Source organism: Musa acuminata, chromosome BXJ2-8, assembly GCF_036884655.1.
Source record: "Musa acuminata AAA Group cultivar baxijiao chromosome BXJ2-8, Cavendish_Baxijiao_AAA, whole genome shotgun sequence".
In the NCBI taxonomy this organism is placed as follows: domain Eukaryota; kingdom Viridiplantae; phylum Streptophyta; class Magnoliopsida; order Zingiberales; family Musaceae; genus Musa; species Musa acuminata.
The window spans coordinates 40,182,601-40,200,426 of NC_088345.1; the positions used below are offsets into that span (position 1 = coordinate 40,182,601).

The 17,826-nt window shown below is 51.9% G+C and overlaps 29 non-coding genes across 29 annotated transcripts; all 29 read right to left on the bottom strand.

Annotated features, from left to right (window-relative positions):
- Nucleotides 1-454: 454 nt before the first annotated feature.
- LOC135620584 (5S ribosomal RNA) lies at nucleotides 455-573 on the bottom strand. Its single transcript, XR_010489827.1, has one exon. It is a non-coding gene; the product is annotated as a 5S ribosomal RNA (ribosomal RNA).
- Nucleotides 574-1,057: 484 nt separating this feature from the next.
- Nucleotides 1,058-1,176, bottom strand: LOC135620591 (5S ribosomal RNA). Its single transcript, XR_010489833.1, has one exon. It is a non-coding gene; the product is annotated as a 5S ribosomal RNA (ribosomal RNA).
- Nucleotides 1,177-1,660: 484 nt separating this feature from the next.
- LOC135620795 (5S ribosomal RNA) lies at nucleotides 1,661-1,779 on the bottom strand. The gene has a single exon (XR_010490028.1). It is a non-coding gene; the product is annotated as a 5S ribosomal RNA (ribosomal RNA).
- A 484-nt stretch (nucleotides 1,780-2,263) lies between these two features.
- LOC135620595 (5S ribosomal RNA) lies at nucleotides 2,264-2,382 on the bottom strand. The gene has a single exon (XR_010489837.1). It is a non-coding gene; the product is annotated as a 5S ribosomal RNA (ribosomal RNA).
- Nucleotides 2,383-2,866: 484 nt separating this feature from the next.
- On the bottom strand, nucleotides 2,867-2,985 carry LOC135620474 (5S ribosomal RNA). Its single transcript, XR_010489717.1, has one exon. It is a non-coding gene; the product is annotated as a 5S ribosomal RNA (ribosomal RNA).
- A 484-nt stretch (nucleotides 2,986-3,469) lies between these two features.
- LOC135621375 (5S ribosomal RNA) lies at nucleotides 3,470-3,588 on the bottom strand. The gene has a single exon (XR_010490538.1). It is a non-coding gene; the product is annotated as a 5S ribosomal RNA (ribosomal RNA).
- Nucleotides 3,589-4,072: 484 nt separating this feature from the next.
- On the bottom strand, nucleotides 4,073-4,191 carry LOC135620732 (5S ribosomal RNA). The gene has a single exon (XR_010489968.1). It is a non-coding gene; the product is annotated as a 5S ribosomal RNA (ribosomal RNA).
- Nucleotides 4,192-4,675: 484 nt separating this feature from the next.
- Nucleotides 4,676-4,794, bottom strand: LOC135620596 (5S ribosomal RNA). The gene has a single exon (XR_010489838.1). It is a non-coding gene; the product is annotated as a 5S ribosomal RNA (ribosomal RNA).
- Nucleotides 4,795-5,278: 484 nt separating this feature from the next.
- On the bottom strand, nucleotides 5,279-5,397 carry LOC135620597 (5S ribosomal RNA). Its single transcript, XR_010489839.1, has one exon. It is a non-coding gene; the product is annotated as a 5S ribosomal RNA (ribosomal RNA).
- A 484-nt stretch (nucleotides 5,398-5,881) lies between these two features.
- Nucleotides 5,882-6,000, bottom strand: LOC135620475 (5S ribosomal RNA). Its single transcript, XR_010489718.1, has one exon. It is a non-coding gene; the product is annotated as a 5S ribosomal RNA (ribosomal RNA).
- A 484-nt stretch (nucleotides 6,001-6,484) lies between these two features.
- Nucleotides 6,485-6,603, bottom strand: LOC135621376 (5S ribosomal RNA). The gene has a single exon (XR_010490539.1). It is a non-coding gene; the product is annotated as a 5S ribosomal RNA (ribosomal RNA).
- Nucleotides 6,604-7,087: 484 nt separating this feature from the next.
- LOC135620733 (5S ribosomal RNA) lies at nucleotides 7,088-7,206 on the bottom strand. Its single transcript, XR_010489969.1, has one exon. It is a non-coding gene; the product is annotated as a 5S ribosomal RNA (ribosomal RNA).
- Nucleotides 7,207-7,690: 484 nt separating this feature from the next.
- On the bottom strand, nucleotides 7,691-7,809 carry LOC135620598 (5S ribosomal RNA). The gene has a single exon (XR_010489840.1). It is a non-coding gene; the product is annotated as a 5S ribosomal RNA (ribosomal RNA).
- Nucleotides 7,810-8,293: 484 nt separating this feature from the next.
- On the bottom strand, nucleotides 8,294-8,412 carry LOC135620599 (5S ribosomal RNA). The gene has a single exon (XR_010489841.1). It is a non-coding gene; the product is annotated as a 5S ribosomal RNA (ribosomal RNA).
- Nucleotides 8,413-8,896: 484 nt separating this feature from the next.
- LOC135620477 (5S ribosomal RNA) lies at nucleotides 8,897-9,015 on the bottom strand. Its single transcript, XR_010489720.1, has one exon. It is a non-coding gene; the product is annotated as a 5S ribosomal RNA (ribosomal RNA).
- Nucleotides 9,016-9,499: 484 nt separating this feature from the next.
- LOC135621585 (5S ribosomal RNA) lies at nucleotides 9,500-9,618 on the bottom strand. Its single transcript, XR_010490748.1, has one exon. It is a non-coding gene; the product is annotated as a 5S ribosomal RNA (ribosomal RNA).
- A 484-nt stretch (nucleotides 9,619-10,102) lies between these two features.
- On the bottom strand, nucleotides 10,103-10,221 carry LOC135621710 (5S ribosomal RNA). Its single transcript, XR_010490872.1, has one exon. It is a non-coding gene; the product is annotated as a 5S ribosomal RNA (ribosomal RNA).
- A 484-nt stretch (nucleotides 10,222-10,705) lies between these two features.
- Nucleotides 10,706-10,824, bottom strand: LOC135620556 (5S ribosomal RNA). The gene has a single exon (XR_010489798.1). It is a non-coding gene; the product is annotated as a 5S ribosomal RNA (ribosomal RNA).
- Nucleotides 10,825-11,308: 484 nt separating this feature from the next.
- Nucleotides 11,309-11,427, bottom strand: LOC135620600 (5S ribosomal RNA). The gene has a single exon (XR_010489842.1). It is a non-coding gene; the product is annotated as a 5S ribosomal RNA (ribosomal RNA).
- Nucleotides 11,428-11,911: 484 nt separating this feature from the next.
- LOC135620603 (5S ribosomal RNA) lies at nucleotides 11,912-12,030 on the bottom strand. The gene has a single exon (XR_010489844.1). It is a non-coding gene; the product is annotated as a 5S ribosomal RNA (ribosomal RNA).
- Nucleotides 12,031-12,514: 484 nt separating this feature from the next.
- LOC135620478 (5S ribosomal RNA) lies at nucleotides 12,515-12,633 on the bottom strand. Its single transcript, XR_010489721.1, has one exon. It is a non-coding gene; the product is annotated as a 5S ribosomal RNA (ribosomal RNA).
- A 484-nt stretch (nucleotides 12,634-13,117) lies between these two features.
- LOC135621550 (5S ribosomal RNA) lies at nucleotides 13,118-13,236 on the bottom strand. The gene has a single exon (XR_010490714.1). It is a non-coding gene; the product is annotated as a 5S ribosomal RNA (ribosomal RNA).
- Nucleotides 13,237-13,720: 484 nt separating this feature from the next.
- On the bottom strand, nucleotides 13,721-13,839 carry LOC135620576 (5S ribosomal RNA). The gene has a single exon (XR_010489819.1). It is a non-coding gene; the product is annotated as a 5S ribosomal RNA (ribosomal RNA).
- Nucleotides 13,840-14,323: 484 nt separating this feature from the next.
- On the bottom strand, nucleotides 14,324-14,442 carry LOC135620557 (5S ribosomal RNA). Its single transcript, XR_010489799.1, has one exon. It is a non-coding gene; the product is annotated as a 5S ribosomal RNA (ribosomal RNA).
- Nucleotides 14,443-14,926: 484 nt separating this feature from the next.
- On the bottom strand, nucleotides 14,927-15,045 carry LOC135620604 (5S ribosomal RNA). The gene has a single exon (XR_010489845.1). It is a non-coding gene; the product is annotated as a 5S ribosomal RNA (ribosomal RNA).
- A 484-nt stretch (nucleotides 15,046-15,529) lies between these two features.
- On the bottom strand, nucleotides 15,530-15,648 carry LOC135620605 (5S ribosomal RNA). Its single transcript, XR_010489846.1, has one exon. It is a non-coding gene; the product is annotated as a 5S ribosomal RNA (ribosomal RNA).
- A 483-nt stretch (nucleotides 15,649-16,131) lies between these two features.
- LOC135621377 (5S ribosomal RNA) lies at nucleotides 16,132-16,250 on the bottom strand. Its single transcript, XR_010490540.1, has one exon. It is a non-coding gene; the product is annotated as a 5S ribosomal RNA (ribosomal RNA).
- Nucleotides 16,251-16,734: 484 nt separating this feature from the next.
- Nucleotides 16,735-16,853, bottom strand: LOC135620558 (5S ribosomal RNA). The gene has a single exon (XR_010489800.1). It is a non-coding gene; the product is annotated as a 5S ribosomal RNA (ribosomal RNA).
- A 484-nt stretch (nucleotides 16,854-17,337) lies between these two features.
- LOC135620606 (5S ribosomal RNA) lies at nucleotides 17,338-17,456 on the bottom strand. The gene has a single exon (XR_010489847.1). It is a non-coding gene; the product is annotated as a 5S ribosomal RNA (ribosomal RNA).
- Nucleotides 17,457-17,826: the final 370 nt, after the last annotated feature.

Below are 17,826 nucleotides of genomic sequence, written 5' to 3' on the forward strand. Positions count from 1 at the left end.
TTTCTCTTCTTCTTCCTTTCCTTTTTCTCTTCCTCTTTCCCTGCCATAGCTGCAGCTGCCACAACCGCAGCCGCAGCTACTTCTTTCCCTTCTCCTCTTCCTTCTCCTTCCTTTCTTATTCTTCTCTCCCCGCTGCAACTGCTGCAGTCGCGGCCGCAGCCACGGCCGCAACCTCTCCCTCCTCCCCTGCTCATCTTCCTCTTCTTCTTCTCTTCCAGCTGCAGCTGCCATCGCCGCAGCTGCAGATGGATAATACCGAATTTTCGGTTTTCCCTTTTCTTTTTTCTTTTTTTTTGCAACTTAGCAGTTTAGTCCATGTAATTTCTATATTTACATATAGGTCCTCCAATTTACATATAAATCTTTACTAATAATTTTTAAAAGCGAGGGATATTACATCACCCATACTAGAACCATGTCTGATCATTGTATGTTTACGCTCGGGGCGCAAAAAGGAGTGCAACACGAGGACTTCCCAGGGGGTCACCCATCCTAGTACAACTCACGCCCAAGCACGCTTAACTTCGGAATTCTGATGGGATCCGGTGCTTTAGTGCTGGTATGATCGCACTCTTTTTGTGTGCGTCGTCCCTCCCCTTTGTACTCTCGAACGATCTCGGAATCGCCATTGTCGGATCTCTCCGATGCCCACGAGGCCGATCGCGTACCGGACACGGCAAGCGCGCGCCGAAACCATCGGGACTTTCTCGAACGAACTCGGAATCGCTATTGCGGCCCCATTCCGGAAAGCTCTCTCTGAGCCCCGCGAGACTGACTGCGTAGCGGTCACGGCAAATTCCGAGGCCCAAAACCATCGCCTCGGAGGTCGACGGGAGAGGTTTTGGCCGCTCGGGGCGCAAAAACGAGTGCAACAGGGGGTCACCCATCCTAGAACCATGTCTGATCATTGTATGTTTATGAAGAAATTTTTAGATGATGATTTCATTATTCTCCTGCTATATTGTAATGACATTTATTGTTGGCCATAATGCTGGAAAAATTGAAAAGCTTGAAAGAGGGTTTTAAGTAAGTCTTTTGGCCGCTCGGGGCGCAAAAAGGAGTGCAACACGAGGACTTCCCAGGGGGTCACCCATCCTAGTACTACTCTCGCCCAAGCACGCTTAACTTCGGAGTTCTGATGGGATACGGTGCTTTAGTGCTGGTATGATCGCACTCTTTTTGTGTGCGTCGTCCCTCGCCTTTGTACTCTCGAACGATCTCGGAATCGCCATTGTCGGATCTCTCCGATGCCCACGAGGCCGATCGCGTACCGGACACGGCAAGCGCGCGCCGAAACCATCGGGACTTTCTCGAACGAACTCGGAATCGCTATTGCGGCCCCATTCCGGAAAGCTCTCTCCGAGCCCCGCGAGACTGACTGCATAGCGGTCACGGCAAATTCCGAGGCCCAAAACCATCGCCTCGGAGGTCGACGGGAGAGGTTTTGGCCGCTCGGGGCGCAAAAACGAGTGCAATAGGGGGTCACCAATCCTAGAACCATGTCTGATCATTGTATGTTTATGAAGAAATTTTTAGATGATGATTTCATTATTCTCCTGCTATATTGTAATGACATTTATTGTTGGCCATAATGCTGGAAAAATTGAAAAGCTTGAAAGAGGGTTTTAAGTAAGTCTTTTGGCCGCTCGGGGCGCAAAAAGGAGTGCAACACGAGGACTTCCCAAGGGGTCACCCATCCTACTACAACCCTCGCCCAAGCACGCTTAACTTCGGAGTTCTGATGGGATCCGGTGCTTTAGTGCTCGTATGATCGCACTCTTTTTGTGTGCGTCGTCCCTCGCCTTTGTACTCTCGAACGATCTCGGAATCGCCATTGTCGGATCTCTCCGATGCCCACGAGGCCGATCGCGTACCGGACACGGCAAGCGCGCGCCGAAACCATCGGGACTTTCTCGAACGAACTCGGAATCGCTATTGCGGCCCCATTCCGGAAAGCTCTCTCCGAGCCTCGCGAGACTGACTGCGTAGCGGTCACGGCAAATTCCGAGGCCCAAAACCATCGCCTCGGAGGTCGACGGGAGAGGTTTTGGCCGCTCGGGGCGCAAAAACGAGTGCAACAGGGGGTCACCCATCCTAGAACCATGTCTGATCATTGTATGTTTATGAAGAAATTTTTAGATGATGATTTCATTATTCTCCTGCTATATTGTAATGACATTTATTGTTGGCCATAATGCTGGAAAAATTGAAAAGCTTGAAAGAGGGTTTTAAGTAAGTCTTTTGGCCGCTCGGGGCGCAAAAAGGAGTGCAACACGAGGACTTCCCAGGGGGTCACCCATCCTAGTACTACTCTCGCCCAAATACGCTTAACTTCGGAGTTCTGATGGGATCCGGTGCTTTAGTGCTGGTATGATCGCACTCTTTTTGTGTGCGTCGTCCCTCGCCTTTGTACTCTCGAACGATCTCGGAATCGCCATTGTCGGATCTCTCCGATGCCCACGAGGCCGATCGCGTACCGGACACGGCAAGCGCGCGCCGAAACCATCGGGACTTTCTCGAACGAACTCGGAATCGCTATTGCGGCCCCATTCCGGAAAGCTCTCTCCGAGCCCCGCGAGACTGACTGCGTAGCGGTCACGGCAAATTCCGAGGCCCAAAACCATCGCCTCGGAGGTCGACGGGAGAGGTTTTGGCCGCTCGGGGCGCAAAAACGAGTGCAACAGGGGGTCACCCATCCTAGAACAATGTCTGATCATTGTATGTTTATGAAGAAATTTTTAGATGATGATTTCATTATTCTCCTGCTATATTGTAATGACATTTATTGTTGGCCATAATGCTGGAAAAATTGAAAAGCTTGAAAGAGGGTTTTAAGTAAGTCTTTTGGCCGCTCGGGGCGCAAAAAGGAGTGCAACACGAGGACTTCCCAGGGGGTCACCCATCCTAGTACAACTCTCGCCCAAGCACACTTAACTTCGGAGTTCTGATGGGATCCGGTGCTTTAGTGCTGGTATGATCGCACTCTTTTTGTGTGCGTCGTCCCTCGCCTTTGTACTCTCGAACGATCTCGGAATCGCCATTGTCGGATCTCTCCGATGCCTACGAGGCCGATCGCGTACCGGACACGGCAAGCGCGCGCCGAAACCATCGGGACTTTCTCAAACGAACTCGGAATCGCTATTGCGGCCCCATTCCGGAAAGCTCTCTCCGAGCCCCGCGAGACTGACTGCGTAGCGGTCACGGCAAATTCCGAGGCCCAAAACCATCGCCTCGGAGGTCGACGGGAGAGGTTTTGGCCGCTCGGGGCGCAAAAACGAGTGCAACAGGGGGTCACCCATCCTAGAACCATGTCTGATCATTGTATGTTTATGAAGAAATTTTTAGATGATGATTTCATTATTCTCCTGCTATATTGTAATGACATTTATTGTTGGCCATAATGCTGGAAAAATTGAAAAGCTTGAAAGAGGGTTTTAAGTAAGTCTTTTGGCCGCTCGGGGCGCAAAAAGGAGTGCAACACGAGGACTTCCCAGGGGGTCACCCATCCTAGTACTACTCTCGCCCAAGCACGCTTAACTTCGGAGTTCTGATGGGATCCGGTGCTTTAGTGCTGGTATGATCGCACTCTTTTTGTGTGCGTCGTCCCTCGCCTTTGTACTCTCGAACGATCTCGGAATCGCCATTGTCGGATCTCTCCGATGCCCACGAGGCCGATCGCGTACCGGACACGGCAAGCGCGCGCCGAAACCATCGGGATTTTCTCGAACGAACTCGGAATCGCGATTGCGGCCCCATTCCGGAAAGCTCTCTCCGAGCCCCGCGAGACTGACTGCATAGCGGTCACGGCAAATTCCGAGGCCCAAAACCATCGCCTCGGAGGTCGACGGGAGAGGTTTTGGCCGCTCGGGGCGCAAAAACGAGTGCAACAGGGGGTCACCCATCCTAGAACCATGTCTGATCATTGTATGTTTATGAAGAAATTTTTAGATGATGATTTCATTATTCTCCTGCTATATTGTAATGACATTTATTGTTGGCCATAATGCTGGAAAAATTGAGAATCTTGAAAGAGGGTTTTAAGTAAGTCTTTTGGCCGCTCGGGGCGCAAAAAGGAGTGCAACACGAGGACTTCCCAGGGGGTCACCCATCCTAGTACAACTCTCGCCCAAGCACGGTTAACTTCGAAGTTCTGATGGGATCCGGTGCTTTAGTGCTGGTATGATCGCACTCTTTTTGTGTGCGTCGTCCCTCGCCTTTGTACTCTCGAACGATCTCGGAATCGCCATTGTCGGATCTCTCCGATGCCCACGAGGCCGATCGCGTACCGGACACGGCAAACGCGCGCCGAAACCATCGGGACTTTCTCGAACGAACTCGGAATCGCTATTGCGGCCCCATTCCGGAAAGCTCTCTACGAGCCCCGCGAGACTGACTGCGTAGCGGTCACGGCAAATTCCGAGGCCCAAAACCATCGCCTCGGAGGTCGACGGGAGAGGTTTTGGCCGCTCGGGGAGCAAAAACGAGTGCAACAGGGGGTCACCCATCCTAGAACCATGTCTGATCATTGTATGTTTATGAAGAAATTTTTAGATGATGATTTCATTATTCTCCTGCTATATTGTAATGACATTTATTGTTGGCCATAATGCTGGAAAAATTGAAAAGCTTGAAAGAGGGTTTTAAGTAAGTCTTTTGGCCGCTCGGGGCGCAAAAAGGAGTGCAACACGAGGACTTCCCAGGGGGTCACCCATCCTAGTACTACTCTCGCCCAAATACGCTTAACTTCGGAGTTCTGATGGGATCCGGTGCTTTAGTGCTGGTATGATCGCACTCTTTTTGTGTGCGTCGTCCCTCGCCTTTGTACTCTCGAACGATCTCGGAATCGCCATTGTCGGATCTCTCCGATGCCCACGAGGCCGATCGCGTACCGGACACGGCAAGCGCGCGCCGAAACCATCGGGACTTTCTCGAACGAACTCGGAATCGCTATTGCGGCCCCATTCCGGAAAGCTCTCTCCGAGCCCCGCGAGACTGACTGCGTAGCGGTCACGGCAAATTCCGAGGCCCAAAACCATCGCCTCGGAGGTCGACGGGAGAGGTTTTGGCCGCTCGGGGCGCAAAAACGAGTGCAACAGGGGGTCACCCATCCTAGAACCATGTCTGATCATTGTATGTTTATGAAGAAATTTTTAGATGATGATTTCATTATTCTCCTGCTATATTGTAATGACATTTATTGTTGGCCATAATGCTGGAAAAATTGAAAAGCTTGAAAGAGGGTTTTAAGTAAGTCTTTTGGCCGCTCGGGGCGCAAAAAGGAGTGCAACACGAGGACTTCCCAGGGGGTCACCCATCCTAGTACTACTCTCGCCCAAATACGCTTAACTTCGGAGTTCTGATGGGATCCGGTGCTTTAGTGCTGGTATGATCGCACTCTTTTTGTGTGCGTCGTCCCTCGCCTTTGTACTCTCGAACGATCTCGGAATCGCCATTGTCGGATCTCTCCGATGCCCACGAGGCCGATCGCGTACCGGACACGGCAAGCGCGCGCCGAAACCATCGGGACTTTCTCGAACGAACTCGGAATCGCTATTGCGGCCCCATTCCGGAAAGCTCTCTCCGAGCCCCGCGAGACTGACTGCGTAGCGGTCATGGCAAATTCCGAGGCCCAAAACCATCGCCTCGGAGGTCGACGGGAGAGGTTTTGGCCGCTCGGGGCGCAAAAACGAGTGCAACAGGGGGTCACCCATCCTAGAACAATGTCTGATCATTGTATGTTTATGAAGAAATTTTTAGATGATGATTTCATTATTCTCCTGCTATATTGTAATGACATTTATTGTTGGCCATAATGCTGGAAAAATTGAAAAGCTTGAAAGAGGGTTTTAAGTAAGTCTTTTGGCCGCTCGGGGCGCAAAAAGGAGTGCAACACGAGGACTTCCCAGGGGGTCACCCATCCTAGTACAACTCTCGCCCAAGCACACTTAACTTCGGAGTTCTGATGGGATCCGGTGCTTTAGTGCTGGTATGATCGCACTCTTTTTGTGTGCGTCGTCCCTCGCCTTTGTACTCTCGAACGATCTCGGAATCGCCATTGTCGGATCTCTCCGATGCCCACGAGGCCGATCGCGTACCGGACACGGCAAGCGCGCGCCGAAACCATCGGGACTTTCTCAAACGAACTCGGAATCGCTATTGCGGCCCCATTCCGGAAAGCTCTCTCCGAGCCCCGCGAGACTGACTGCGTAGCGGTCACGGCAAATTCCGAGGCCCAAAACCATCGCCTCGGAGGTCGACGGGAGAGGTTTTGGCCGCTCGGGGCGCAAAAACGAGTGCAACAGGGGGTCACCCATCCTAGAACCATGTCTGATCATTGTATGTTTATGAAGAAATTTTTAGATGATGATTTCATTATTCTCCTGCTATATTGTAATGACATTTATTGTTGGCCATAATGCTGGAAAAATTGAAAAGCTTGAAAGAGGGTTTTAAGTAAGTCTTTTGGCCGCTCGGGGCGCAAAAAGGAGTGCAACACGAGGACTTCCCAGGGGGTCACCCATCCTAGTACTACTCTCGCCCAAGCACGCTTAACTTCGGAGTTCTGATGGGATCCGGTGCTTTAGTGCTGGTATGATCGCACTCTTTTTGTGTGCGTCGTCCCTCGCCTTTGTACTCTCGAACGATCTCGGAATCGCCATTGTCGGATCTCTCCGATGCCCACGAGGCCGATCGCGTACCGGACACGGCAAGCGCGCGCCGAAACCATCGGGATTTTCTCGAACGAACTCGGAATCGCGATTGCGGCCCCATTCCGGAAAGCTCTCTCCGAGCCCCGCGAGACTGACTGCATAGCGGTCACGGCAAATTCCGAGGCACAAAACCATCGCCTCGGAGGTCGACGGGAGAGGTTTTGGCCGCTCGGGGCGCAAAAACGAGTGCAACAGGGGGTCACCCATCCTAGAACCATGTCTGATCATTGTATGTTTATGAAGAAATTTTTAGATGATGATTTCATTATTCTCCTGCTATATTGTAATGACATTTATTGTTGGCCATAATGCTGGAAAAATTGAGAATCTTGAAAGAGGGTTTTAAGTAAGTCTTTTGGCCGCTCGGGGCGCAAAAAGGAGTGCAACACGAGGACTTCCCAGGGGGTCACCCATCCTAGTACAACTCTCGCCCAAGCACGGTTAACTTCGAAGTTCTGATGGGATCCGGTGCTTTAGTGCTGGTATGATCGCACTCTTTTTGTGTGCGTCGTCCCTCGCCTTTGTACTCTCGAACGATCTCGGAATCGCCATTGTCGGATCTCTCCGATGCCCACGAGGCCGATCGCGTACCGGACACGGCAAACGCGCGCCGAAACCATCGGGACTTTCTCGAACGAACTCGGAATCGCTATTGCGGCCCCATTCCGGAAAGCTCTCTACGAGCCCCGCGAGACTGACTGCGTAGCGGTCACGGCAAATTCCGAGGCCCAAAACCATCGCCTCGGAGGTCGACGGGAGAGGTTTTGGCCGCTCGGGGAGCAAAAACGAGTGCAACAGGGGGTCACCCATCCTAGAACCATGTCTGATCATTGTATGTTTATGAAGAAATTTTTAGATGATGATTTCATTATTCTCCTGCTATATTGTAATGACATTTATTGTTGGCCATAATGCTGGAAAAATTGAAAAGCTTGAAAGAGGGTTTTAAGTAAGTCTTTTGGCCGCTCGGGGCGCAAAAAGGAGTGCAACACGAGGACTTCCCAGGGGGTCACCCATCCTAGTACTACTCTCGCCCAAATACGCTTAACTTCGGAGTTCTGATGGGATCCGGTGCTTTAGTGCTGGTATGATCGCACTCTTTTTGTGTGCGTCGTCCCTCGCCTTTGTACTCTCGAACGATCTCGGAATCGCCATTGTCGGATCTCTCCGATGCCCACGAGGCCGATCGCGTACCGGACACGGCAAGCGCGCGCCGAAACCATCGGGACTTTCTCGAACGAACTCGGAATCGCTATTGCGGCCCCATTCCGGAAAGCTCTCTCCGAGCCCCGCGAGACTGACTGCGTAGCGGTCACGGCAAATTCCGAGGCCCAAAACCATCGCCTCGGAGGTCGACGGGAGAGGTTTTGGCCGCTCGGGGCGCAAAAACGAGTGCAACAGGGGGTCACCCATCCTAGAACCATGTCTGATCATTGTATGTTTATGAAGAAATTTTTAGATGATGATTTCATTATTCTCCTGCTATATTGTAATGACATTTATTGTTGGCCATAATGCTGGAAAAATTGAAAAGCTTGAAAGAGGGTTTTAAGTAAGTCTTTTGGCCGCTCGGGGCGCAAAAAGGAGTGCAACACGAGGACTTCCCAGGGGGTCACCCATCCTAGTACTACTCTCGCCCAAATACGCTTAACTTCGGAGTTCTGATGGGATCCGGTGCTTTAGTGCTGGTATGATCGCACTCTTTTTGTGTGCGTCGTCCCTCGCCTTTGTACTCTCGAACGATCTCGGAATCGCCATTGTCGGATCTCTCCGATGCCCACGAGGCCGATCGCGTACCGGACACGGCAAGCGCGCGCCGAAACCATCGGGACTTTCTCGAACGAACTCGGAATCGCTATTGCGGCCCCATTCCGGAAAGCTCTCTCCGAGCCCCGCGAGACTGACTGCGTAGCGGTCACGGCAAATTCCGAGGCCCAAAACCATCGCCTCGGAGGTCGACGGGAGAGGTTTTGGCCGCTCGGGGCGCAAAAACGAGTGCAACAGGGGGTCACCCATCCTAGAACAATGTCTGATCATTGTATGTTTATGAAGAAATTTTTAGATGATGATTTCATTATTCTCCTGCTATATTGTAATGACATTTATTGTTGGCCATAATGCTGGAAAAATTGAAAAGCTTGAAAGAGGGTTTTAAGTAAGTCTTTTGGCCGCTCGGGGCGCAAAAAGGAGTGCAACACGAGGACTTCCCAGGGGGTCACCCATCCTAGTACAACTCTCGCCCAAGCACACTTAACTTCGGAGTTCTGATGGGATCCGGTGCTTTAGTGCTGGTATGATCGCACTCTTTTTGTGTGCGTCGTCCCTCGCCTTTGTACTCTCGAACGATCTCGGAATCGCCATTGTCGGATCTCTCCGATGCCCACGAGGCCGATCGCGTACCGGACACGGCAAGCGCGCGCCGAAACCATCGGGACTTTCTCAAACGAACTCGGAATCGCTATTGCGGCCCCATTCCGGAAAGCTCTCTCCGAGCCCCGCGAGACTGACTGCGTAGCGGTCACGGCAAATTCCGAGGCCCAAAACCATCGCCTCGGAGGTCGACGGGAGAGGTTTTGGCCGCTCGGGGCGCAAAAACGAGTGCAACAGGGGGTCACCCATCCTAGAACCATGTCTGATCATTGTATGTTTATGAAGAAATTTTTAGATGATGATTTCATTATTCTCCTGCTATATTGTAATGACATTTATTGTTGGCCATAATGCTGGAAAAATTGAAAAGCTTGAAAGAGGGTTTTAAGTAAGTCTTTTGGCCGCTCGGGGCGCAAAAAGGAGTGCAACACGAGGACTTCCCAAGGGGTCACCCATCCTAGTACTACTCTCGCCCAAGCACGCTTAACTTCGGAGTTCTGATGGGATCCGGTGCTTTAGTGCAGGTATGATCGCACTCTTTTTGTGTGCGTCGTCCCTCGCCTTTGTACTCTCGAACGATCTCGGAATCGCCATTGTCGGATCTCTCCGATGCCCACGAGGCCGATCGCGTACCGGACACGGCAAGCGCGCGCCGAAACCATCGGGATTTTCTCGAACGAACTCGGAATCGCGATTGCGGCCCCATTCCGGAAAGCTCTCTCCGAGCCCCGCGAGGCTGACTGCATAGCGGTCACGGCAAATTCCGAGGCCCAAAACCATCGCCTCGGAGGTCGACGGGAGAGGTTTTGGCCGCTCGGGGCGCAAAAACGAGTGCAACAGGGGGTCACCCATCCTAGAACCATGTCTGATCATTGTATGTTTATGAAGAAATTTTTAGATGATGATTTCATTATTCTCCTGCTATATTGTAATGACATTTATTGTTGGCCATAATGCTGGAAAAATTGAAAAGCTTGAAAGAGGGTTTTAAGTAAGTCTTTTGGCCGCTCGGGGCGCAAAAAGGAGTGCAACACGAGGACTTCCCAGGGGGTCACCCATCCTAGTACTACTCTCGCCCAAGCACGCTTAACTTCGGAGTTCTGATGGGATCCGGTGCTTTAGAGCTGGTATGATCGCACTCTTTTTGTGTGCGTCGTCCCTCGCCTTTGTACTCTCGAACGATCTCGGAATCGCCATTGTCGGATCTCTCCGATGCCCACGAGGCCGATCGCGTACCGGACACGGCAAGCGCGCGCCGAAACCATCGGGATTTTCTCGAACGAACTCGGAATCGCGATTGCGGCCCCATTCCGGAAAGCTCTCTCCGAGCCCCGCGAGACTGACTGCATAGCGGTCACGGCAAATTCCGAGGCCCAAAACCATCGCCTCGGAGGTCGACGGGAGAGGTTTTGGCCGCTCGGGGCGCAAAAACGAGTGCAACAGGGGGTCACCCATCCTAGAACCATGTCTGATCATTGTATGTTTATGAAGAAATTTTTAGATGATGATTTCATTATTCTCCTGCTATATTGTAATGACATTTATTGTTGGCCATAATGCTGGAAAAATTGAGAATCTTGAAAGAGGGTTTTAAGTAAGTCTTTTGGCCGCTCGGGGCGCAAAAAGGAGTGCAACACGAGGACTTCCCAGGGGGTCACCCATCCTAGTACAACTCTCGCCCAAGCACGGTTAACTTCGGAGTTCTGATGGGATCCGGTGCTTTAGTGCTGGTATGATCGCACTCTTTTTGTGTGCGTCGTCCCTCGCCTTTGTACTCTCGAACGATCTCGGAATCGCCATTGTCGGATCTCTCCGATGCCCACGAGGCCGATCGCGTACCGGACACGGCAAACGCGCGCCGAAACCATCGGGACTTTCTCGAACGAACTCGGAATCGCTATTGCGGCCCCATTCCGGAAAGCTCTCTACGAGCCCCGCGAGACTGACTGCGTAGCGGTCACGGCAAATTCCGAGGCCCAAAACCATCGCCTCGGAGGTCGTCGGGAGAGGTTTTGGCCGCTCGGGGAGCAAAAACGAGTGCAACAGGGGGTCACCCATCCTAGAACCATGTCTGATCATTGTATGTTTATGAAGAAATTTTTAGATGATGATTTCATTATTCTCCTGCTATATTGTAATGACATTTATTGTTGGCCATAATGCTGGAAAAATTGAAAAGCTTGAAAGAGGGTTTTAAGTAAGTCTTTTGGCCGCTCGGGGCGCAAAAAGGAGTGCAACACGAGGACTTCCCAGGGGGTCACCCATCCTAGTACTACTCTCGCCCAAATACGCTTAACTTCGGAGTTCTGATGGGATCCGGTGCTTTAGTGCTGGTATGATCGCACTCTTTTTGTGTGCGTCGTCCCTCGCCTTTGTACTCTCGAACGATCTCGGAATCGCCATTGTCGGATCTCTCCGATGCCCACGAGGCCGATCGCGTACCGGACACGGCAAGCGCGCGCCGAAACCATCGGGACTTTCTCGAACGAACTCGGAATCGCTATTGCGGCCCCATTCCGGAAAGCTCTCTCCGAGCCCCGCGAGACTGACTGCGTAGCGGTCACGGCAAATTCCGAGGCCCAAAACCATCGCCTCGGAGGTCGACGGGAGAGGTTTTGGCCGCTCGGGGCGCAAAAACGAGTGCAACAGGGGGTCACCCATCCTAGAACCATGTCTGATCATTGTATGTTTATGAAGAAATTTTTAGATGATGATTTCATTATTCTCCTGCTATATTGTAATGACATTTATTGTTGGCCATAATGCTGGAAAAATTGAAAAGCTTGAAAGAGGGTTTTAAGTAAGTCTTTTGGCCGCTCGGGGCGCAAAAAGGAGTGCAACACGAGGACTTCCCAGGGGGTCACCCATCCTAGTACTACTCTCGCCCAAATACGCTTAACTTCGGAGTTCTGATGGGATCCGGTGCTTTAGTGCTGGTATGATCGCACTCTTTTTGTGTGCGTCGTCCCTCGCCTTTGTACTCTCGAACGATCTCGGAATCGCCATTGTCGGATCTCTCCGATGCCCACGAGGCCGATCGCGTACCGGACACGGCAAGCGCGCGCCGAAACCATCGGGACTTTCTCAAACGAACTCGGAATCGCTATTGCGTCCCCATTCCGGAAAGCTCTCTCCGAGCCCCGCGAGACTGACTGCGTAGCGGTCACGGCAAATTCCGAGGCCCAAAACCATCGCCTCGGAGGTCGACGGGAGAGGTTTTGGCCGCTCGGGGCGCAAAAACGAGTGCAACAGGGGGTCACCCATCCTAGAACAATGTCTGATCATTGTATGTTTATGAAGAAATTTTTAGATGATGATTTCATTATTCTCCTGCTATATTGTAATGACATTTATTGTTGGCCATAATGCTGGAAAAATTGAAAAGCTTGAAAGAGGGTTTTAAGTAAGTCTTTTGGCCGCTCGGGGCGCAAAAAGGAGTGCAACACGAGGACTTCCCAGGGGGTCACCCATCCTAGTACAACTCTCGCCCAAGCACACTTAACTTCGGAGTTCTGATGGGATCCGGTGCTTTAGTGCTGGTATGATCGCACTCTTTTTGTGTGCGTCGTCCCTCGCCTTTGTACTCTCGAACGATCTCGGAATCGCCATTGTCGGATCTCTCCGATGCCCACGAGGCCGATCGCGTACCGGACACGGCAAGCGCGCGCCGAAACCATCGGGACTTTCTCAAACGAACTCGGAATCGCTATTGCGGCCCCATTCCGGAAAGCTCTCTCCGAGCCCCGCGAGACTGACTGCGTAGCGGTCACGGCAAATTCCGAGGCCCAAAACCATCGCCTCGGAGGTCGACGGGAGAGGTTTTGGCCGCTCGGGGCGCAAAAACGAGTGCAACAGGGGGTCACCCATCCTAGAACCATGTCTGATCATTGTATGTTTATGAAGAAATTTTTAGATGATGATTTCATTATTCTCCTGCTATATTGTAATGACATTTATTGTTGGCCATAATGCTGGAAAAATTGAAAAGCTTGAAAGAGGGTTTTAAGTAAGTCTTTTGGCCGCTCGGGGCGCAAAAAGGAGTGCAACACGAGGACTTCCCAAGGGGTCACCCATCCTAGTACTACTCTCGCCCAAGCACGCTTAACTTCGGAGTTCTGATGGGATCCGGTGCTTTAGTGCTGGTATGATCGCACTCTTTTTGTGTGCGTCGTCCCTCGCCTTTGTACTCTCGAACGATCTCGGAATCGCCATTGTCGGATCTCTCCGATGCCCACGAGGCCGATCGCGTACCGGACACGGCAAGCGCGCGCCGAAACCATCGGGATTTTCTCGAACGAACTCGGAATCGCGATTGCGGCCCCATTCCGGAAAGCTCTCTCCGAGCCCCGCGAGGCTGACTGCATAGCGGTCACGGCAAATTCCGAGGCCCAAAACCATCGCCTCGGAGGTCGACGGGAGAGGTTTTGGCCGCTCGGGGCGCAAAAACGAGTGCAACAGGGGGTCACCCATCCTAGAACCATGTCTGATCATTGTATGTTTATGAAGAAATTTTTAGATGATGATTTCATTATTCTCCTGCTATATTGTAATGACATTTATTGTTGGCCATAATGCTGGAAAAATTGAAAAGCTTGAAAGAGGGTTTTAAGTAAGTCTTTTGGCCGCTCGGGGCGCAAAAAGGAGTGCAACACGAGGACTTCCCAGGGGGTCACCCATCCTAGTACTACTCTCGCCCAAGCACGATTAACTTCGGAGTTCTGATGGGATCCGGTGCTTTAGAGCTGGTATGATCGCACTCTTTTTGTGTGCGTCGTCCCTCGCCTTTGTACTCTCGAACGATCTCGGAATCGCCATTGTCGGATCTCTCCGATGCCCACGAGGCCGATCGCGTACCGGACACGGCAAGCGCGCGCCGAAACCATCGGGATTTTCTCGAACGAACTCGGAATCGCGATTGCGGCCCCATTCCGGAAAGCTCTCTCCGAGCCCCGCGAGACTGACTGCATAGCGGTCACGGCAAATTCCGAGGCCCAAAACCATCGCCTCGGAGGTCGACGGGAGAGGTTTTGGCCGCTCGGGGCGCAAAAACGAGTGCAACAGGGGGTCACCCATCCTAGAACCATGTCTGATCATTGTATGTTTATGAAGAAATTTTTAGATGATGATTTCATTATTCTCCTGCTATATTGTAATGACATTTATTGTTGGCCATAATGCTGGAAAAATTGAGAATCTTGAAAGAGGGTTTTAAGTAAGTCTTTTGGCCGCTCGGGGCGCAAAAAGGAGTGCAACACGAGGACTTCCCAGGGGGTCACCCATCCTAGTACAACTCTCGCCCAAGCACGGTTAACTTCGGAGTTCTGATGGGATCCGGTGCTTTAGTGCTGGTATGATCGCACTCTTTTTGTGTGCGTCGTCCCTCGCCTTTGTACTCTCGAACGATCTCGGAATCGCCATTGTCGGATCTCTCCGATGCCCACGAGGCCGATCGCGTACCGGACACGGCAAACGCGCGCCGAAACCATCGGGACTTTCTCGAACGAACTCGGAATCGCTATTGCGGCCCCATTCCGGAAAGCTCTCTACGAGCCCCGCGAGACTGACTGCGTAGCGGTCACGGCAAATTCCGAGGCCCAAAACCATCGCCTCGGAGGTCGACGGGAGAGGTTTTGGCCGCTCGGGGAGCAAAAACGAGTGCAACAGGGGGTCACCCATCCTAGAACCATGTCTGATCATTGTATGTTTATGAAGAAATTTTTAGATGATGATTTCATTATTCTCCTGCTATATTGTAATGACATTTATTGTTGGCCATAATGCTGGAAAAATTGAAAAGCTTGAAAGAGGGTTTTAAGTAAGTCTTTTGGCCGCTCGGGGCGCAAAAAGGAGTGCAACACGAGGACTTCCCAGGGGGTCACCCATCCTAGTACTACTCTCGCCCAAATACGCTTAACTTCGGAGTTCTGATGGGATCCGGTGCTTTAGTGCTGGTATGATCGCACTCTTTTTGTGTGCGTCGTCCCTCGCCTTTGTACTCTCGAACGATCTCGGAATCGCCATTGTCGGATCTCTCCGATGCCCACGAGGCCGATCGCGTACCGGACACGGCAAGCGCGCGCCGAAACCATCGGGACTTTCTCGAACGAACTCGGAATCGCTATTGCGGCCCCATTCCGGAAAGCTCTCTCCGAGCCCCGCGAGACTGACTGCGTAGCGGTCACGGCAAATTCCGAGGCCCAAAACCATCGCCTCGGAGGTCGACGGGAGAGGTTTTGGCCGCTCGGGGCGCAAAAACGAGTGCAACAGGGGGTCACCCATCCTAGAACCATGTCTGATCATTGTATGTTTATGAAGAAATTTTTAGATGATGATTTCATTATTCTCCTGCTATATTGTAATGACATTTATTGTTGGCCATAATGCTGGAAAAATTGAAAAGCTTGAAAGAGGGTTTTAAGTAAGTCTTTTGGCCGCTCGGGGCGCAAAAAGGAGTGCAACACGAGGACTTCCCAGGGGGTCACCCATCCTAGTACTACTCTCGCCCAAATACGCTTAACTTCGGAGTTCTGATGGGATCCGGTGCTTTAGTGCTGGTATGATCGCACTCTTTTTGTGTGCGTCGTCCCTCGCCTTTGTACTCTCGAACGATCTCGGAATCGCCATTGTCGGATCTCTCCGATGCCCACGAGGCCGATCGCGTACCGGACACGGCAAGCGCGCGCCGAAACCATCGGGACTTTCTCAAACGAACTCGGAATCGCTATTGCGTCCCCATTCCGGAAAGCTCTCTCCGAGCCCCGCGAGACTGACTGCGTAGCGGTCACGGCAAATTCCGAGGCCCAAAACCATCGCCTCGGAGGTCGACGGGACAGGTTTTGGCCGCTCGGGGCGCAAAAACGAGTGCAACAGGGGGTCACCCATCCTAGAACCATGTCTGATCATTGTATGTTTATGAAGAAATTTTTAGATGATGATTTCATTATTCTCCTGCTATATTGTAATGACATTTATTGTTGGCCATAATGCTGGAAAAATTGAAAAGCTTGAAAGAGGGTTTTAAGTAAGTCTTTTGCCGCTCGGGGCGCAAAAAGGAGTGCAACACGAGGACTTCCCAGGGGGTCACCCATCCTAGTACTACTCTCGCCCAAGCACGCTTAACTTCGGAGTTCTGATGGGATCCGGTGCTTTAGTGCTGGTATGATCGCACTCTTTTTGTGTGCGTCGTCCCTCACCTTTGTACTCTCGAACGATCTCGGAATCGCCATTGTCGGATCTCTCCGATGCCCACGAGGCCGATCGCGTACCGGACACGGCAAGCGCGCGCCGAAACCATCGGGATTTTCTCGAACGAACTCGGAATCGCGATTGCGGCCCCATTCCGGAAAGCTCTCTCCGAGCCCCGCGAGACTGACTGCATAGCGGTCACGGCAAATTCCGAGGCCCAAAACCATCGCCTCGGAGGTCGACGGGAGAGGTTTTGGCCGCTCGGGGCGCAAAAACGAGTGCAACAGGGGGTCACCCATCCTAGAACCATGTCTGATCATTGTATGTTTATGAAGAAATTTTTAGATGATGATTTCATTATTCTCCTGCTATATTGTAATGACATTTATTTTTGGCCATAATGCTGGAAAAATTGAGAATCTTGAAAGAGGGTTTTAAGTAAGTCTTTTGGCCGCTCGGGGCGCAAAAAGGAGTGCAACACGAGGACTTCCCAGGGGGTCACCCATCCTAGTACAACTCTCGCCCAAGCACGGTTAACTTCGGAGTTCTGATGGGATCCGGTGCTTTAGTGCTGGTATGATCGCACTCTTTTTGTGTGCGTCGTCCCTCGCCTTTGTACTCTCGAACGATCTCGGAATCGCCATTGTCGGATCTCTCCGATGCCCACGAGGCCGATCGCGTACCGGACACGGCAAACGCGCGCCGAAACCATCGGGACTTTCTCGAACGAACTCGGAATCGCTATTGCGGCCCCATTCCGGAAAGCTCTCTACGAGCCCCGCGAGACTGACTGCGTAGCGGTCACGGCAAATTCCGAGGCCCAAAACCATCGCCTCGGAGGTCGACGGGAGAGGTTTTGGCCGCTCGGGGAGCAAAAACGAGTGCAACAGGGGGTCACCCATCCTAGAACCATGTCTGATCATTGTATGTTTATGAAGAAATTTTTAGATGATGATTTCATTATTCTCCTGCTATATTGTAATGACATTTATTGTTGGCCATAATGCTTGAAAAATTGAAAAGCTTGAAAGAGGGTTTTAAGTAAGTCTTTTGGCCGCTCGGGGCGCAAAAAGGAGTGCAACACGAGGACTTCCCAGGGGGTCACCCATCCTAGTACTACTCTCGCCCAAATACGCTTAACTTCGGAGTTCTGATGGGATCCGGTGCTTTAGTGCTGGTATGATCGCACTCTTTTTGTGTGCGTCGTCCCTCGCCTTTGTACTCTCGAACGATCTCGGAATCGCCATTGTCGGATCTCTCCGATGCCCACGAGGCCGATCGCGTACCGGACACGGCAAGCGCGCGCCGAAACCATCGGGACTTTCTCGAACGAACTCGGAATCGCTATTGCGGCCCCATTCCGGAAAGCTCTCTCCGAGCCCCGCGAGACTGACTGCGTAGCGGTCACGGCAAATTCCGAGGCCCAAAACCATCGCCTCGGAGGTCGACGGGAGAGGTTTTGGCCGCTCGGGGCGCAAAAACGAGTGCAACAGGGGGTCACCCATCCTAGAACAATGTCTGATCATTGTATGTTTATGAAGAAATTTTTAGATGATGATTT